Source organism: Mus pahari, chromosome 7 (assembly GCF_900095145.1).
Source record: "Mus pahari chromosome 7, PAHARI_EIJ_v1.1, whole genome shotgun sequence".
Lineage (NCBI taxonomy): Eukaryota > Metazoa > Chordata > Mammalia > Rodentia > Muridae > Mus > Mus pahari.
Genome location: NC_034596.1, coordinates 68,929,636 through 68,936,441, shown reverse-complemented (window position 1 = coordinate 68,936,441; position 6,806 = coordinate 68,929,636).

Below are 6,806 nucleotides of genomic sequence, written 5' to 3'. Positions count from 1 at the left end.
CCTCCTCCTCCTATTCTTCTTCCTCCTCCTCTTCCTCTTCCTCCTCCCCCTCCTCCTCCTTCAGATACCTTATTTTCCATAGAGGAGAGTGGTATTGCTCAAGTACAGATACATCTGGGCTACTGCTGAAGGTGCTGATGGACCTCAGTTTCTGGACAGACTGCCTTAATCATCTGTTTTCTGGGCTGACACTTGCAATTGTGCTAGAGAGTAGAACATACCGCAGGCTAATTCACCAGCACAGCTCCCAAGGAGTTCTGAGAGTCTGGACCTGCCCGCAGCTGCTCCTGGTTTACCCTTGAGCCCGAGGATTCTGCAAGGCTACCGAAGCAATACCTATCTTCTCTGACTTCCTATTTGCCAGTGGCGACAGGATCCATGACTTCTGCACAGAGCTGCACAGGCAGGTGCTGGTGAGACACCCTCGTGGAAGTACTTTTGTGTCAAATTATGGAGCTCTTGCTGTGGCCACAGCTCTGGCAGAGTCTCTCCTGGCAGTTCTCACTATGGAGATGCCTATGAGCTGCCCTCTGCTGTAGTCTGCATGTGAAATGTCCTCATGGGCCATTGGGTTTAGATGCGTGGCTCCCAGAGGGGTTTGAAAGACTTTGGAGTCTTTAGGCGCAGGAGCCTTGTAGGAAGAAATAGATCACAGCGGTGGGACTTAAGGTGTCATAGTCTGGTCCTTGTTGCCTCTCCTCCTTCTGAATGGAAATACAATGTAGCCAACCAGCTTCCTGATCCTATGACTTCCCTGCCTGTTGCCATGCCTTCGTCAGCAATAAATAAATAAATAATGAACACAAATAAACATAAAACATAAAACAAACCCCTGTTACACTCCCTTTACATTGTTGCTTGTTTGGTTTTTTTCTTTCTCCTTTCTTTTGGCCAGCCCGTTTTTTGCCACAGCAGCAGGAAAGGAACTCAAACACTCCCCGTCACCTTCCAGGCTTCTCGGTTGCTATTGCTCTAACAGTGTCTATATTTAGGTAACATCATTGTATATTTACATTTAAATCTATTAATATTTTATTTAGATCAAATAAACTGTATTAGGTTTTCGGCCGTGCTCACAAATTTAATCATGTGCCGAATGCAGACAGAGGTGAGGAGGTCTAGATTAAGCTGGAGTGACGAAGACTTAGATAAAGCTTAAGAAGCAAGCTTCATGTTCATTGTGAATCTAAGCAACCTTTAGGACCAGTGTGTTCAAAGAGGGTTTCGTGAAGGTGGTCACACACCATTTTTTCAATTGACTCTTTCTAGAGTCCTAAAGTCTACCTGTGGACCAAGCCAAGGCAAGCAGGAGAGCCGGCTCACATACTCAGCTCCCAACACGTGGATTTGGCTGAACTGAGTTTTGATGAGTTGCTGCCACCACTCAGTGAAGATTAGTGGGTTTTACAATAGTCATGAAATTTCTGTTTGTTTGGTAGCAGAGATTATGATGGAGTTATTCACAAAAAGAAATTCACACACAAAGTAGTTAGTGACTGCCTTATAAAACCCTGGAGGAAGTTCCTTCTATACAAGTTGAGCCTGTAAGAATATGGATGCCGGTGAGCCCTGGTTTTGGTCCCTTCCTTTCCATCCTTCTTTTCCTCCCTCCCTCCCTCTTTTTTCCCCCTCCCCTTCCTTCATCTCCTCTCTCACCTCCTCCTTTTGTTCTTTTTTATCAAGATGGAGACTTGCTATGTTGCCCAGGCTAGTCTCAAACTCCTGGACCAAAGCAGGCTTCCAGTCTCAGCCTTCCCCACGGAGACTGTAGGCAATTGCCACACTGCCCTTCTGGAATCTTGGCTTCTCTCTCATGTCTCTCCCTTGCAACCTTGTCTTTCATGTATCCTTAGAGTTGCTCTCGCTTCTTGCATTGGAAACTTTAACAAAAGAAAGCACACCAACTGTAACAGCTTGAGGTATGCCAGTGTTTTCTTGAAGGATCAGAACAAAACTGCTCTCTGTGCAGATATTACCCGAAAGTCACCTGCTTGCTTAGCTTCTTCTCCTTCCTACTCCATTGTCCCCATGGATGAGTTACCCACACAAAAATCTGTGTATAAGGGGGTGATGTCGCCTGGCAGTACCCTCCTTCCTTCTACCTTCATGCGACCGCTGAGACTCCATGATTCTGCCTCTGATATACATTTGAGACCTGCCCAACTCGTCCTTGCTGTCCCCATGCACTTCCTTAGGAACAGCCCAGTTTCAGATCTCATTGCATACAGACCTGTTCTACGTGTGGTAACCAACAGTGCTTCCCCTAACAGAAACCTCTGTACCATCTCTTCACTTGGTGAGCTTCAGGAATGTCATACTGACCTTAAAAGAAAGCATAAACTTTTAACTGGCCTTGCAAGACCCTTCCTCATCAGGACTGGGCTTTTTGGCAGCCACTTCCTTCCTCCTTCCTCCTTCCTCCTTCCTCCTTCCTCCTTCCTCTTTCCTGCTTCCTGCTTCCTGTATCTTGCTTCCTCTTTCCTTTTCTTCCCCCTCTTCCCTCCTCCTTCTTCCTTCCCCCCACCTTGTGTTCAACTCACAAAGCTTCTTTATCAGCCAGATTTTGGGCAGGTAATAGTGACTCTTCCCAACCCTCTCCCTCTTTCTCTCTTTCTCGGCACTTTTTAAAAGAAATCATTCGCTTAACGAGTATTTCTTATGCCCCTGCCAGGTGCAAGGCCTTGAGAGTGAATCTCAGGTCTGTGGCTGCATGAACATTCTTGGGCTGTCAGCCTGAGGACACTTTTTCTATTGATACCCTCACAGTCCACCCACTGGGAGTCATCATGGTACATGTGGGCTGCTGTGAGCTCCCAAAACATCTGGACCAGCAACCAGACTTGGACTGTCTGCTGGTGTGAAACTCTCGATGGCCAGCTCTCAGAGAGCCAAGGGTGGGGCTGTCTTCTATTCTGCAGAGGCCTAGATCCTGGGATGGACGCTGGCACGTACTAGGTGCTCAGTAAACAATCCTTCAATGAAAAATTCTCACGTTCACATTACACATGGCTCACAGGGATGCCCTTTTTGCTCCGGCCCCATTTGCCATGGCCTTAGGTGTGGAAGAGCCTTACCCAGGCCCTGCTTAAGCGTTCTTGACCGATGGGCTCAGGAATAGCCCACACTACCTTTGGTCACGAGACACTTTTTGTCCACTAATTTTCATAACCCTGTCTGTTTGGGAGGAAATCTAATCCAGATGTTCCCAATTCATTAACATTAAACTCATCACCATGGGACACCCTAACAGATTTTGATGGCCATGAAGTCCTTCTTCACAAAACAGGCTTTGCCAGCTATTAAATAAGCATAAGACCTCAGTTTGCATTTGGGTCCAAATTTAGACTCAGCAAAAATGGGGATTGGGGGGGGGTGAAGTTTGGCAATTCTGTCATCTCTCTCTGCGGAGGCACAGATGGGATTTCACAGACCTTGGAATGTAGATTTCCTAACGATGCGGTGAGTGTCATGGTATGATGTTCCAGCCACCAGAAGGGCAAGGAAACCAGGCTCCTGTGCCTTTACGATTTCTTCAGTTCATCCTAGAGAGAGCTAGGAGACAGCCGAGAGAGCAAGAAAGGCGTCAGACAACAGTGGGTAAGCAGGCACACACATTTGCACAAAGACACACACCCCAAACTGAAACAGCTTAGTGATTCACTACCACACCAGGGCACTGAAGTGTGCTAAGCCTTCCGGGAGGCAAGGAGCTGAGGTCACCCGCCCCCCCTCCCCCCTCTCCCTCTGCTTTGCTCTGCCCATCCTTCTTTCTCTGACGTAAGGGTATTTTTTTGGCACACACACAAAAAAAATGGCTTCTCGCTCCATCGAATTAACTCAACGCTACAAAACTAACTCAAAGTGATCTGTGAGACTATTTTATGGCTCAGAAAAATGTGTGTACAAGGGTGGTTCTCTGGAACTGTTGGGAAATGCTGTCTTGGCACAGCGCGTTGCTCCCTCCACAAACTTTGGATGTTGCAATCTATTTGTTTCAAAGGCTATTACAATCAACGGACTAGGAAGATCCGACGACAAGAGTTCAATGTCATTTATTCTTGAAGATTCGGTTCTCTTTGCTTGGCACATGGTTCCTAAAAATAGCTGATGAATGAATGAATGAATGAATGAATGATTCTATCAATCAATGCTTCTGTAGTAAGCAGAGATTTCAGGTCTCACCGTCCAGGTTTAGATAGTTATAGAGACAGGCCAACGTAGGATGGAGAGAGGAAGGAGAAAGGAAAGAAAAGCAAGGCAAGACTCCCACTTCTTGAGGATCCCATGAGCAGAACCTCAGAATTTTAAACAATTTGTTCAAGTAGCAGCAACATGCTTTGAGCAAAACCCTACATTAGTATGCGTTGACTGAATGTTTTGCCTCCGTTTTATAGTCTGCTTTAGGTGGCAATGCCCTGCAAGCTTGCCATTCCTCTGCCTTCCCAGGTAGCCATCATTCTAACACCAGCAACACAAACATGCAAATCTGAAGCATCCACACACTGGTGGCTCTGTGGCTCTAGGATACCCAGTCTCTGCGGAGCTCCAAAGTCAAGCCCCCTGTGAGCAAGGAGCAAAGCGATCACATGATTTTGATTTTGGGTGTTTTTTTTTTTTTTTTTTTTTTTGGAAAAATTTTTAATCTTGTTTTCTTTGTATGCGATTGGATTTTCTTAGTTATCCTGAAAGCCACACGCTTGCTAGACCACAGCAGTGCTTGGACGCAGAGGCATGGCCTCTGTCTGAAAGGAAGGGAGAGATGATGTCATTGTTAGCCGTGAAGGACTGGAGGGATTACAAGATTTGAAGTGGGATTTGAATAAACCTCTGGTGCTGCTGGCGGCCTGTTCACCTGTACAGAACTGCCTCTCGCCTGCCTCTGCAGCTATAATTACTGTCCTCTTGGCCGGGATTCTGACAGCTTGCTTTGGGTCATTTTTTCCACTCTGAGTTTCAAGGGATTTTTACCACAGACTTGGTTCTCTCTGTTCTACTCTTATTCAGATCTTTTGGGCATGATTTCACGTTGCGAGCACCCTGAACTGTCAGAGGGGTATTAATGGAACGGTACCCTTGTCGGCTTAGGAACTTCGATGGAGAAGCAATTACGGAGGCGAGGAGTGGGCCACAGCCATTTAGGGATCACTTCAGCCCTCAGAGGGCTGCACAGCTGTGTTTGGCTTTTTTACTCTTGTGAGACTGCGTGACTGCTATTCAAGTTATTTTCATAGCAACGAGCCAGACTTTTGGTGTGTCCGACTCGTGCAATGATCCTACTCGGTAGAGTGTAGATTTGGAAGAATTAGTAGAGCTTTCTCACCCGCAGGACACTTTCAGTCCAATAAAAATCCATTCACAAGTGAGTAGTGGCCTAGCCCTGTGTCTGCTGAGCCAGGCTGGAGGGACCTTTTGAGAGTGTCCTTCTCTGGGAACGGGGATGGTCACGTGAGAGATTTGTAGGTGTGCTTGCTTATCTCTGTGTTAGTGTTCTGAAGGTCGTTGCAGGTGCCAGGCACCCTGGCGCTGCTCACTCTGTCACTCCTTGGCTGACCCAGCGCGCACAGCAGAGAGGCCACCTGAACCTGCAGCTGCGACTCCATCACCCACTGGCGAAAGGGCATTGGCTTTGCCTACAAAGCAACTCCGGTGTCAGTGTGAGAATCACCGAGAGACAAAGGCACGGCTTTTCTTCCTCGGTTGTCGGACACGGTCAGGTTTCTGTCCATGCATAGCACGTCTTCTCTGCTGCTGCCCCAACAGCATAGCAGGAAAAGGCATGGACTCTGCCGCCCATCTCCACAACGGCCTGTAGTCTAATCCCAAGAGGACACGCGCCTTTCCCTGCTCCCAACCCCGCCAACACACCAACCTTGATTTTTCTGTCTCCTTCCTAACTCCCCACCGCATGGTTCCCTTGCTATAGTGTCTTATGAGGAGAAAGGAGCGCAGCTGAAGGTGAGTTATTGGGGCAGTGACGTCAGGAAGCACAGTCAGGAAACAAAGGCAGGAGACTGAGAAGGGAGAAAGCCCGAGAGGAAACCTTAATTAACTGTGAGCACAGAGCCACTGGGGCTCAGTCCTATGGACTCTCTGAGGAGCAATGGAGAATTAATCTCAAACAATGGGGAAGCGGGAGTATCACACAATGATATTCTTCTCTCTTAGGTAAGAGCTGTCCCCAGGTACCCTTGTCATCCTAGGCACCTCAGCTTCCCCAGTGCTGGGAAAAGCTCCAGGGCATGAAAGCCCGCCCTTCCCCCTCTCCCCCCCCCCTAAGCTGTAGGCAGGAATGGGTGTGTTCTTTTCACTGGGGAAGAGGTATGGCCAAGGGCATTGGGGTTCAGCAACCATCTGCTTTACAGCCACCAGCTCCAGCCCAACTTCCCTTTCTCTGCTGACACAGTGCTGGGGCTGGGCCTTGTGATTCTTTGTCCACTGTCCCCTCTTGCTTGTCTCTCAGAAAGCTGTCTTGACACCACTAGACTCAGAATCTCAACGACTTCCATTTCATGTCAATCCCTCTCTACATGGAGTTAGGCCGGTGGCCTTTGCAGTCTTGTCTGAAGGTGTCTAGTAAAATTATTGTGACACAGTGTAGGGATGTCTTCAGTTTGTCTACATATATTGCCAAAATGTTTCCCCCACAAATTTCTCCAAACCCTGTTTTCCATGAGCGCTACTAAGTTCAAATTGTATTCAGTGACTCCCACTCTACAGAAATACGGACATGGTTCGCCTGGCGGCAGTCCCCAGGCTGACCCGGCACCGGCACCTGTCCCCGCCCGAGGAGGGGTGTTCGCCTGGGA